Source organism: Lissotriton helveticus, chromosome 8 (genome assembly GCF_964261635.1).
Source record: "Lissotriton helveticus chromosome 8, aLisHel1.1, whole genome shotgun sequence".
Taxonomy (NCBI): Eukaryota; Metazoa; Chordata; class Amphibia; order Caudata; family Salamandridae; genus Lissotriton; species Lissotriton helveticus.
The window spans coordinates 66,944,670-66,958,456 of record NC_136069.1 but is presented as its reverse complement, the minus strand read 5'-3'; positions in this window follow the sequence as shown (position 1 = coordinate 66,958,456).

The following is a 13,787-nucleotide window of genomic DNA, read 5'->3' as shown; positions in this document are numbered from 1 at the left end:
CCCCCACACCCTTCCAAGGAGGAGGAGAGGCTTCATCGCTTGGACCCAAAGAGAGCAGTTAGTTTCTATCTTGATAGGACTAAAGACTATCGTATTGACGATCAGCTCTTCGTGGGTTTTGCTGGCTGCAAGAAGGGCAGAGCGGTGCACAAGCGCACACTTTCCAGATGGATAATCCCGTGCATCAAGATTTGCTACTCCCTGGCGGGTAAGGACCCTCCTGAGGGTATTAGAGCACATTCAACTAGAGCAAAGTCTGCAACATCTGCTTTGTCTAGAGGTGTTCCTGTTGAGGACATTTGCAGAGCCGCGACTTGGGCCTCCCTCCACACTTTCGCAAAGCACTACTGCTTGGATACCGAGGTGAGGAGGGACGGCCACTTCGCGCGTTCTGTCTTCCAAGATTTCCTGGTATAGCAGATTGGACACCCTCCTCTGGGAGTGGAGACTGCTGTGGGACTCTATTCACAAGGTGAGGAATCCACACAGCAGATGTATCTATCAGAAGAACAAGTTACTTACCTTCGGTAACGCTTTTTCTGGTAGATACAGTATCTGCCTGTGGATTCCTCACATGCCCACCCGCCTCCCCATTGTCCATTCTGCTATACCTGGGTTTATTTGTATATTTATTTGTATATTTATTGGGTTTTTGATACCTTTGTTACGCACTATGTGTGCTATTTTGGTTTGTATGTACTATGTACACTGTATATATGTATATTTCCTGTCATTGGTCCGTCCGGGTGCCTCGAAGGCACGGAAAAAAGGGCGGAACTGACGTCATCACGCCGACGTGGGTCTTATAAGGAGTCGGTGACGTCAGACGGAGTCGCGCTCGATGTCGTGCTCCTATGACGTCGTCCACGCCGGCGTGCTACGAAGAAAATTTCCGAACGTTGCTGACGCAAGGGGGATATTCACAAGGTGAGGAATCCATAGGCAGATACTGTATCTACCAGAAAAAGCGTTACCGAAGGTAAGTACCTTGTTCGTCAGGTTATTTCATCTGCAGTGGACAGGGTGGCCAGGGGCAGCAGGCACTACACTCGGAGTCTGTCCTACTTCTGTCCTCTGGCTCTGTTCCTGTTCTCTGGATGATCCACTGCTGTTGCATAGTCTGCCCACCGCCAGCACTGTTCTCCTCCACTCTGTGGATTCCTGCTTTGTGGTGGGGCCAACCACTGAAGGCTTCTTAATCTGTTGTTCCTTGTTCTGGCGCCCCTTTCGAGACATTGGGAGCACCTCCTGGCTTGCCACTCCATACTGGGAGGCATTTTATGACATTGTCAAGCAGAACAGCGTAGCAAGTGCGCTGCGCTGCGTGACAGGCAAAGGGCAGGAATGCACCATATTTAAAAGAACACAGCCTATTCCTGCCTTTTCCCCTGCACTGGTGCCGTTTCGGCTCCCTAGCACCAATGCAGGTGGCACCCTTGCACCCCGTGTTGCAGGCAAGATTGTTTTTGTGCAGGACGGGGCACCTCGGAGCACAAAAATAACCCTGAGAGGCATATTCCTCTTTCTATGTGTGCTGCGGAATGAAGAGGAAGTAACATGGAGAAATAAAGATATTTTTCCTCGTTACGCATCTCCTGAGAAGGCGTATCTTTTTGGCGTATTTCCAAGTTTGGCAGTTGTGGTAAATCTGGGAATGCATCAAAAACCAAGCGAGTCGAGTGGTAACACCCACGCACCACCCATGGAATGCCTCCCTGGGGCAGAGTAACGCAACGCAGCGATTTGCGCTGCGTTGCTTAACTCAAGACTTATGAAGCCAATCAAAGTGGACTTGCGTGGCTTCAGTTGTGTCGCAGACGTACCATGTTGCACGGTGCAAGCGCGATGCAACTGGCATCATAAATATGGCCCTGAGTATCTAGCTGGTCGGAGGCCTTTTGTGAGCTATCAAAATAGGGTGTCTTGTCCCTTGCTTTGATCCATAGTTTGGCCGGGGAAAGCAGCGCATAGCAAAAGTACTGGGATAGTAGACGTCTCTTCATCGACACTAAGGAGGCCCTCTGATTTTAAGCTCTGGCAGTAAAGTCCAGGATAATATAGAGACTTTCAAGCCAGATATACTTATTTTGTAGAGTAAAGCAGTGTCTATTGAATCTGGTCTAATTCTTGATGTATGCAGCTAAGGTACCTACACTGTGCTGACTTACGTTTGTCTTGGGTAACCAGAACTTTTATTTTTCAGGGAAAACTCCTATTCCTGGGTGTTTGTTGTCCCTTCTGAGGTCCACCAGTAAATGCTGATGTAACACACAAACTTGCAAGTTTGTAGGTATTAAAATATATTTTGTAGATAGATTTCAACCCTGAAAACTGTCAAACTTATTCTTGAGAATAGCAGACGTCAGTCAGTTTCCCAGAGAGGAAGAGAAGGGTGAGGGGTGAGGAGGAAGACCTATAAGCGATCACGGTGTAGTGGAAAGGAGGAGAAATATTTTCAACTTGCAAAAAGTTCAAATGCCCATGTTCACCAACTTCTACAAACAATACACGTTACTATGTGAATTGTAAAAAAAAAAAAGTGCCCTTTAGGATACATGTGTATGTATCACTTGCATATATGTCTGGGACTGATCCTGGAATTCTTTCAGCAGTCCATAAAAAAACAGCAAACATGGTAGTAACTCTACAGGAGTAAATGCCAAACTTCTTTGCTGAGACTTAATGAAGTGGGCCTCTTGGTTCTAGGACTGCATCGGTCACTTTTATTCCCTCCCTCAGTCCTGGAGTACCTTTTAGTTTGTGCTGTCCTTCCCTCAGTACTTATCTGCGTCTTCGGCGAAGACAACACATATGCTAGAAGGGGAAACTTGCGAAATTGTGGTTGGATACTCTGTCCTTTTAGGCTGGGCTGCAAACCACCAATGGAGTTGTATTTTTTGCTTATGCGACCCTTATATTTTACCCATGTTTTTGTTTCATGTAACAAACTCGATCATTTAAATAAAAAAAAATGTAAATGCTTCACCCCTTTAGCAATTAAGTTGTGAGAGACGTGATGTTATGTCACTGCTTAGATTAGTGCCTGCAAGGAGTTGGCTGCCTAGAGTACACATAATGAGCCTGTTGTCTTTTTAGGCTGCTGGTTTGTAGCAGTTTACAGACTGGAGAAGAGAATTTGCGAGACTTCCTTGTGATCCACCAGATCCCCTGCGAGTAAATCTCTCTCTTTTCTAGGCCTGGGTGAAGCACTGCGCTACGCTCGCGTAGTTTGCTAAGTCTGCGCAACTTCGCACTATGCAAACTGCACGTAGCACAGTGCGAACATGTGTACCGTAGCATAGCGTAGCGCACCGGTCATTTTTTGCTTGCTCGCGGTCCTCAACGTCAAGTTGGCGACCGCGAGCAAGCAAAATGACATCCTGGCGAGACTTTTTCCTCGTTCGCGATCAGCAACATCAAGTTGCCGATCGCGAGTGTGGAAAATAAACCTCCCAGCGAGATTCTCAACGCGGGGAGGTCAGGTTTCTCATTGCGAGTGGTCGCGTATGCTCCCGACCGCTCGCGCTGAGAAACTACCAGTCCATGTTGAGAAAGCTGCTGCTCGAGTAAAAATCTACTCGAGCTGCAGAAAACTACAGCTCGCACTGTGCAAGATGACGTTTTGAATGATTGCACAGTGCCGGATGCTTGTCCGCACTGTGCAATCATTGAAAAAGGCATCTTGCACAGTGCGAACATGCTACTACGCAGTTCGCGTAGTGCTACGTGTAGTTCGTGTGCAGTATGAATGCTGGCAGTGGCTCCATTGCCCTCTGTCACCAAGGAAACAGCATCAGCATTTATGTGGCAAGCCATGTCTTCCAGGATTTTCTTCTACCGTAATCATTGGACACTCACCAGCTGCATACGAAAAGTAAGACTCGGAACATGTACAACTTCGTAACATGAGCCAAAGTTTGGATGGGCAATCCTGTGCTGTTGCAACACGTTGCCTTTATTTCCATCAAGCCTTTGTATCGTGGTATCAGACGCATTATACAAGTAAATTATTCCGGAAAAAATACCAGAAAAAAAAGAATTCTATACCACACAAATGCTAAACACGTTGCTAACAATTACAATTGATAGATTCAGTATGCTCTCCGACCCCTGTGTAGGGGTCAATTGTCCTCATAGAGAGAGTAAGGTTTTCTAATATTTTTTTTGATAGTAACATTCAGGAGTTTCATGTTGCATGGATTGCCATATGTGTAAGTTCAGCGCCACAATAAAAGTACTTCCCACAGATGAAGACTACTTGTGAGACTACAGCTATGTTGTAGATGCATCATTAAGTTCAATTTATGTATTTTCCCATTTATATTCTTTCCCTTTAGGTTTCCTCTGGATGGGGGACTGTTGACAAACCCTAGGATATATCCACACTAGTATTCCTCAATGTATTTACAGACGTAGTGCCTCATTTACAAGGAATGAACGCAGCGCTGTGCCGCAAGCCATTTGGCTGCGCAGCAATGCGTCAATTCCGAAGCACAGAGACACTGCATATCTACAACAATATGACAGATCGCTTTGCTCTCCCCTGCACTGGCACACAATTTGCTGCCATGCACCGACCATAGTGCAAGGGTTCCTGCGTTGAGGGGAATGATTGTTTATGTGCAGGAAGATGCCCCTTCCTGCACATAATCTGAAATGGCGTTTATAAACTTCGATGTGTGCTACTCAATGCTACACACATAGAAGTTGAAAACAGCATTTTTTTCACTGATTGTTTATGTGCAGGAAGCGACACCTTCCTGGAAATAAACCAGCACAAGAGGTGATCTCCTCATGTTATGTGTGCTGCCAAATGCAGCACGCATGGAAAGAGAAAAAACTGAGGAGAAATGGAAACATTTGTCCTTGTTGCGCCCCCCCTGGGGAGGCGTGCCATTCTGATGCATTTCCAGGTTTACGATTTCTCGTTGGGAAATGTGGCAGAAGCTATGGGTGTTGATTGGGAAAATCAACAGCAACACCCATGGCACGCCCCTTTCATGCAAAGTGTTGCGTGTAAAGGGGCCATATTTACAAGGACAGGAAAAGCCATGCATGGTGTGTTTACGTGTCCTTGTAAATATGGGCCAGCAGGTTGCGCCTCTAGTGCGTCACAAAAAGTGGCACACCGGTGGCGCAAAGCTTGTAAATAAGCCCCTGATTTCATTTTATATCACAAGCCCCAATATTACTTTGAGAGCGTGGTTAATGGTCCTGAAAAAGGTCCAGTGACCCAATTAGGAGCTTTTTTGGGGGGGAGAAACGGGTTGACTTCATAACAAGGGCGAACTATAAGCCTCGAAACTTTAAGCCTACATGCTGGAGACAGGAATAAAGACGTAAGGCCCTCATTTATGAAGAAGTCACGCAGTGCAGCGCAGCAAATCACCGTACTGCACTGCGTCACCGGGCAGGAATGCACCGTATTTATGGCAATACTGCGCCTTTATGATTTTTTCCTTGCCCTGGCGCCCTTTTGCCAGCCTAATGCCAATACAGGCACCATTACACCATGGTGCAAGAGCGCCCGTTGCATGCAGGATTATTTTGTGCGGAAGGGGCTCCTTCCAGCACATAAACAATCCTCGGCGGGAGGCATATTCCTCTTTCTATGTGTGCTGCAGAATGCATCACACGGAGAAAAAGAAACAAGGACAAATAGAGATATTTGGTGGGGACGGTGTACGTTTTTGGCGCAACCCCAGGTTTACATTAAAACATTCATGCAACGCTCATGGAACTCCTACCCAGGGCAGAGTAACATAACACAGCGAACTGTGCAGCGTTGCGATACTTCAGATTTTTGCAGCCACTTAGACCCACACAAAGTGGCTTTGCGTGGTTTCAAAAATATGACCTAAAGGTCTACGTCACGCATGTACCACATTGCGTGGTGCAAATATAATGCAACCCTCTCATAAATGAGGCCCTTTATGTCCCCCCGTAGGTAGTATTAGTTGTTCTTTCTTCCCTTCTGTTCGTACCAATACGACACCTCCACAACATGTAGGGACACAGAGTTCCCCTACAATTAGGGCTATAGCCCTCGTTGATACACACCGTGAGCCATGTGACTTGGAGCCCCGTTCCACCTCTTGGTGAGTACTGTCATCCCATTAAAGGAATACTTCCTTTGGGTAGAATGAATCAGGAAGAGCATAGACAGCTAATGTCCCTCACATGACGTCACTGTACTTACTGCAAAAAATACATGGGTCCATGGGCTGTCATCAGTATACAGCAGCCATTAAAAAAAACTCAAATGTCAACACATTTTATAAATCTGCTCAGTACACATTTTTGTAGATGAACATTTATAGTTTTCAGATGTGAACATTGAGGTAATCTGGTTCATGCAAATTCACAGACTCTACTTCATGCAAATAGTTGGATTTTGATCTCTGGAAACCTAGACGATCCAGCCCAGGCATATTTATGGAAAGTGGTTCATACATATTAGATTTTAGTTTGTGTCAATTTACAGGATACAAATCATAGTAATATAAAGAATCTGATGAATATTGCTGTAGATTCGTACAGATATATGACATTTACAGAATGTGTGCTTGCAGATTGATGGGACCCTGCTCCTACACGCTCATACGCGGGAAATCTGGTCCCTGCACATTTACAGAATCCTGATGGGACACATATGGATAACCTTTATTGAATCTCCTGCGCGTACATTTATTGAATCTGGATAATCGACATTTGTAGTATATATTTCTTATAAATATGTTAATTCTGGAAATCGAGTTCATGTGCATTTTGCCAATACGGTTGTTATACATGGTTTGATCGATTAGGAATTTGTAGAGTGCAAATGCTCAAGAAGGGATTCCTGGCGCTAGGTTGACTTAGGAAACTGACATGGGAAAGGTAGGTGGTGGCTGAAAATATTTGCATGAAATTGAGATATGTTGACTAGGAGAGGCTGGAAGAGCAAGGTCCAGTATAAGGGGGCAGATTTACAATAACTGGCGCATCCCTGCATATCAGCAGGGATGCGCCAGTTATTTTGCGTCACGGCAGACACCTCTTGTGCCACCATGGATGCGCCGCATTTACAATGCGGCGCACCATGGGGCAAGAATAGACAGATGTGTAACGCATCTGCTGCCGTAAAGGTGACGCATTGCTGGAGTCGCGACGCAGCTTAAGCAAGGCTCGGGGTGCCCCTATGCCTAACACGCTGCGTCAATCCTTACGCCTGCTTCAAGCAGGCGCAGGGTTTTGACGTAGCATGGACGTAAAAGTGACTTAGTGAAATCTTGTAAATTTCACTCAGTCACTTTTAGGAGGCGTTCCTGCGATGGAACGCCCCCCCCCCCCTCCCACCAGAACGCCCACATTTAGCGCAGGGCTTTACAACGCGACGCATCTCCCTAGGTGCGTCACATTGTAAATACCACGCAGCATGGCGCTGGCTTTGCGCCGCAGCTGCGTCAGAAAAGTGATGCAACGGCAGCGCAAATGTGGCGTACGGGGCTTGTAAATCTGCCCCTTGGTATCTAGGAAAGAAAAAGAGCAGCCACCAGGAGGAGATTTTAGGATGCAAGACAGGTGGCAAAGCATGGCGGGAGAAGAAAGCAGCAGGCGAGAACAGTGGTGGGGAAGGAAATACTACTGCAGGGATAAATGGCTCTCAGAATTACCAGAGAGGCAAGAACACTCAAAGACTGAGAGTCTGGCAGGTAGCACCCAAGAAGGATTACCAAACAGGGAGAAACGGAAGCGCGTCAACGTAGGCCCAAGATGAGCCAAGCAGCAGCAGCAGCATTTCAGGTGATTTGAAGAGAGAGGAGCAAATAAAGAGGAAATTGCAGTAACCAAGCCTGGGGAGGGCTGAATCCCATTTGCACCATGCACACTAACACGGTTTCATACACAAGTGATCCTGAAATGATGTAATCATTTTGTAAATGTATCCAGTTAAAAAGTTGAGCTACGTGATGCATCATTTGAACTTAGCAACTTAATACACAAATATCTATTATCAAGTTAATAGAAAGACAAAATGCAGACATCACCACTTGAGGTAGGAACACTAGTGTTGCTTGTGGTGGAGTTACCTGCAAACATGCATCTATTCAGGTTCATATGGAGCGTTCTAAGCGGTCCTAAGTATTGGTTCCACTTACTTTGCTGTTGCAGAACTTCTAATCGATATGCAAACATTTCACGGCGAAGCCTTTGAGATACCTTAGCCGTGTCTGTATTCTTACTCACAAGTCTGTCTCTTAGCATTGAGTTAGGATTGGTAGAATTTCCAGGAATTCCACACCACGCTGTGCGGATTACAAATAAAACTTTTGTTCCGTGCCTCCTACTATATGTAGGGATTCCATTCCCAGACTATGCGTAAGGGAAGTTGGCACTTCTATGGACGTTGATGACATTTGGTTACTTGAAGTTGGTTTTAAAGCTTCACCATTGCCTACCCTCAGGATTTGCTAGTAAAGGCCATTTAGCGGTAGGCACTATAGTGCCAGCTGCTGTTTCTATTGCCCGTTAGTGTCAGCTATTGACTGATCTCTAATCATCCCTGCATATCATGGAATGTTACTCAGTTGTCACAAGCCTAATGCAATTCTGCTAAATAGACAATGGTTGGATTTTTCCGTGCTAGGGTTCACACCAAGGAGTCAGGACCCAAATTATATTGTTGACACACACCTCCCCAATGGCTACACCCACGTGCCACTAAATTTGAGATAAGGGAATGGGCTAGGGAGGAGGTCTGTGCCTAATGTCCAATAATATTCTAGAAAATAGTTCCCAAAATCCAGACGTTTTTTCAGGCCATGGTGCGCCGTTTTAATTCTTAATCCAGAAATATAATCCATGGCCCGAGAGAAATTTCTCTTGGGAGCGCAGAGACGACAGGCAGACCAAACCGCCAATCATATGACCACGCAAGATTTCCTGCCTTGAGAAAGCCCTCGGCCTGTGAGCAATCGGGCGAAACACATGTTGGCTGTTTTTCTTTTTTGGATTATATTTATGGATTAAGAATTAAAACGGCGCATCATGCCCTGAAAAGAAGTCTGGATTTGGGGAATTATTTTCCGGAATATTATTGAACATTAGGCACAGACCTCCTCCCTAGCCCATTTCCTAATACGATTCTGGTAGAATCAGTGACTAGCCCTCAGTCTTTGTCAGAATTTAAGATGGCTGCCAGGTCATCATTGTCGTTGTACCCACACCTCCCTTTTGGGAGGGGATAATTATATTCATTTGTTTTTATCACAATTTTAGCACAAGGAATCTGCCTTTTGCATCTGGGGAATGTCTCTGCCTATATGCTAATTTGCTCGGAATTCACAATGTTTGTTGATCTGATGCAAACTGTATTCTGACTGTTTTGAACTTGTCAATAAAGGTTTTGAAAATCAAAAAAAAAGATGGCTGCCAGGTGTCTTCGATGTGCCGCCCCATCTGCTCTCATGATAAACTGGTAGAGAAGCAGGGCACACCTCGCAACATGTGCGTAGAGGAGTTATAGGGGCAGCGAGCTAGATAACGGACTAATGCCCGCCTATGGCGCTGAGCACGAGGCAGATTAACACACAAGCACAAGAGAAGGAAACGCCTGGGGAAGAAAATGGCGACGGCCCAATTTGCTTTTCTAGAAACTCATTGAATATGACATGTTTATTTGTGCCAGCAAAGGCGCAGCTTGAAACCAGGTGTTCTGCGGAGCAGGTTATTAATAATGAATTGAACCACGGCGCACAGCCAAGTGAGTCTTATGTCTCAGCAAACTGCAAATGACACGAGCGCTTTTTTCAGAAGTGATATAGAGATGGAATTAATAAACGTCGGATAGGATACATATAGGATTTGCACAGAAGCAGGTCTAACACGGTTAGTGTCCTCAAGCTGTATTTGTGTAGGAGATTCAATGAGCGGCCCGGAGGATTCAGCATATTCTCTTCTAGGCCTTATGCAATAGCAGCCTTGTAAACAGATAAGCAGTAAAGAAGGTTGTAGAAACAAAAACTAGAAAACCCACAGTTTCAGAGGAAACAACTACCAGCTCAAGAATAGATAGTCAGTCCTCCAATCACAACAATGGTGCCCATATAAACTGAAGCAGAAACAGCTCAACCGCCTCTTCTTTGCTGCTCGGCAGCCATGGTAAGTACTTCAAATTTGTTTGATGTAGTAGGGCCTGCCACATGGAGATGACGGTCCCTGGGGCTGAGAACGGCCCTGGACAGGCCCTGCGTGCCCCTCCACCTATTTCAAAAATACTATTTGGCCCTCTGGAGGTAGTGGTCCCTGGGGGTGGGTGGAATCTGTGAGGCTCATCAAGTACACATATAATAGCTCATAGAGGTGGTGGGCCCTGGGGCATGGAGGGGTCTGCGAGGCCCCTTCACAATTCATTTCGCAATAGCACAGGAAGGTGAAGAACCGCGAATTTCTTTTCAATAAGTCCCGAGGAGATGGGGGTCCCAGGGCACAAAGATGGGAGCCCTGTGCACCCCTCCGATATTATTTCATTTAAGACTGCATGCCCCCGGGGCCCAGCGCACCCTGGGGCTAAATAATAGAGAAGAGCGGGAGCCCGTGCTTCTTTCGTTTTTTTGGGGCAAGAAACGCGGCTTCCCCTGAAACCTTTATTTTAAAAAAAACTTCCCCCCCCCCCCCACCCCCAAATAGTCACAGGGGGTTAGGGTATTCCTACCCTGCTCTTTTTTCAATGTATTTTGTGGGACTCGGCTGATGCAGAATTCCAGGATGGCTGCCAACACTTCCTGGTTTGAAGTGTTGGCAGCCAATCAGGTCTCAGCACAAGATCAGGAGGACTCGCGGAGCCTTCACGTCCCTATGTATACACATTTGAATTTATTTTAATAACTCTGCAACTACTGAACGGATTTACACCAGATCATGAAAAGGCGCTTCTCTGACTCAACAGCTACCTTTCTGCCAAATTTGGTATAATTCTGTTCAGCGGTTCGGGCTGTAGCGGTTTTTAAATTTCCCATGGAAATTAACATGGGGAAAACGCATCACTGACATTACTCATTTGGACCCCACTTATGAGGGGTTGCACAGATTTGTACTGTGGTGTGTCCACAAGCGGTACAAGTTAAGTTAAGGTGCTGTGGGTTAAGAGCTTGTTTCCGGTCCAGGGAAGGCATGGCTTGGCAGTTCGGGCTGGACTGTTCCCATGAGGCACAGGGTCAGACTGATTTGCATATAGCCATGTCTGAACTGGGGTGGCAGAGTGGGCTAAAGAACGGTGATGGATCAAACCCAGATCTTTTGACTGGGTGAGTGTTTGATTGGTTCTGATGCTCCGTCCATCATCACCCCCTTTTGTACTGCTTTTGGCCGCCATAAGTGTGGCAGGGTATGCTCAGACGTGAGTCTCTTGCTCACTTTGCCACTGGATTCAAGCAAGCCGGGCTGAAGACGGCTGGAATGCCAGAAACCGGTCCTCGGAAGCTTGTTTTCGGTCAAGGGAAGGCATGGCTTGGCAGTTCGGGCTGGACTGTTCCCATGAGGCACAGGGTCAGACTGATTTGCATATAGCCATGTCTGAACTGGGGTGGCAGAGTGGGCTAAAGAACGGTGATGGATCAAACCCAGGTCTTTTGACTGGGTGTGAGTGTTTGATTGGTTCTGATGCTCCGTCCATCACCACCCCCGTGGGTTAAGAGCTGGCAGCATTGGCAGATTGAGTGAGGGCCTTAAGAGCAAACTGAAGGAAGGTCCTGTCATAAAAACCATTATATTTAGGTGGTTGTCATCCTCTGTGCTGCTTTCGGGTAATGCAGCAGTCTATGGCCCACATGCATCAACCGTAGTGATTGCGATTTCTTATTTGCGATTTTTAAGGAATCGCAAATAAGAAATCGCAATTGGCTATGCATGATTTTTTTCGCATTTATTTTGCGAATCGCTAAAAATCGCATTTTCATGCGAATCACAGAATTTCTAAATTAAGAATTCTCAAGTTGCGAATTCGCATTTTGCGAATTCGCAAATTGCGAAAAAACCACACATGATGAATTGACCCACTGTGATTGTCAGGAAGGCAATCACGTACACCTGGGAACCCCTTTGACTGAAGTTGTGGCAGTTGGTCTCTGAGGCTGTTCTGGAAGGTTGCTGGTGCTGCAGTCTGTGCTACTCACTGAGAAGGAGTCAGATATGAAAAACCAAGAGGCAGAGGGACCCTCAAGGAAAAGAAAAGTTAAATTTTCTGAGAAAGAACTTAAAATCCTCATTGAAGAGGTGACTGACAGGCATGATCAACTCTTTGGCAAGTTGTCACATAAGGTGCCTGATGCTGTGAAAAGAAATGTGTGGCTAAACATACAATCCAAGGTAAATGCAGTTGGTGTGGCACACCGTGAAATCAGCAATTTACAGAAGAGGTGGTATGACTTGCGTAGTCGCGCAAAGGAGAAGATTGCGTCAAGAGTAAAATCTGCAAACAAAACAGGAGGTGGACTCCCCAAGGACATACCCACAACCCCTTTGGAAGACCTGGTTGAAGGGACACTTTTGACTGAGGCAGTTGTGGGTGTCATGAACATAGACACGTCTGATCTCATTACCCCTTCTGAAGGTAAGTGTACATGCTAAATGATTGACAAGTAATTTGTTTTTAAAAGTAAAATAATTTGTGAAAGGGTACTTAGGAGAAGGATGTTTCTCAAAACACAAAATATCATGCCCATAACTCCCACTCAAGTTGCCAGCCTCACTGAAGTAAATTGAACATGCTTAAAGCAATGCATTTTGGGTAGTGTAGTTCCTATCTATGACTTGTAGGCTGGAAGTCATATTTACTAACTTTGTTGGCAATGAGTCAATTTCTTTATAAAGAAGCAATGATTTTGAGGAAAATAAACATCAATTTGCATCATTTTATTTAACCATTTAACCAAACAGGCTGCACAGTAAACATATGTTTCCACTTTCTCAAACAGAATTGCTTCAAGAATTAATTGAACAAGATTTGCGTGATTACAGTACCCTAGACTTTCATGTAAATGAAGATGACAATAATCCAAGTACTTCCACTGCAAATGTAACATTGAATGAAAGGCAAAGAGTACGCCAATTACTGCAAAGTGATTCAGAGGAGGAAAGCAGTCCAACTTTTCCAGTGTCAAGACCAGATCCAACACCAGCAGTCACCAATGCAAGGCCTAGTAGGCAAAGGAGGCAAAGTCAATTTTATAGACGGCGTCCTAGAACAGCAAGCTTGTCCATATTTGAGGAGGGTTCCAGCACTGGCAGTGTTGTTGAGGACAAAATATTGAAGATACAGCGCCTGCAAGGCAAAGATGTTAGAATCATGAAAGGCAAAATTGTACATACGTGCAAAGAGGTTGCAGGCATTCACAGCACTATGAATAGGATGGTGGAGGCATTTAAACATAGCCATGAGGCTAATGCTGAAAAACTAGACAGAATTGCTAAGTCTTTGGAATCAATGTGCACAGTCATGAAAATGCAACAAAAGGAAAGTGTAAATAGGCACCTTAGGCAACTGACCAGCTTACATGGTCAGAACAGACAGTTGTCACGAATTTCAAATAGTGCATCCAAAATGTGCAAACAAAATGTAGTGATACATGAAAAAATGAATGATGTTTTTGTTCAACTGTCAAGGGGAATGGTGAGAGGGAATGACTTAGAACATGCTTCAAACAGTTGTGACCCACCTGGAAATACTTATCAAAGGAAGACAGTGCTGTGGGTGGGCAAAATGTTAATCCACCTGATGGTACCATTGCTGGGTCAAGACGGAGTAT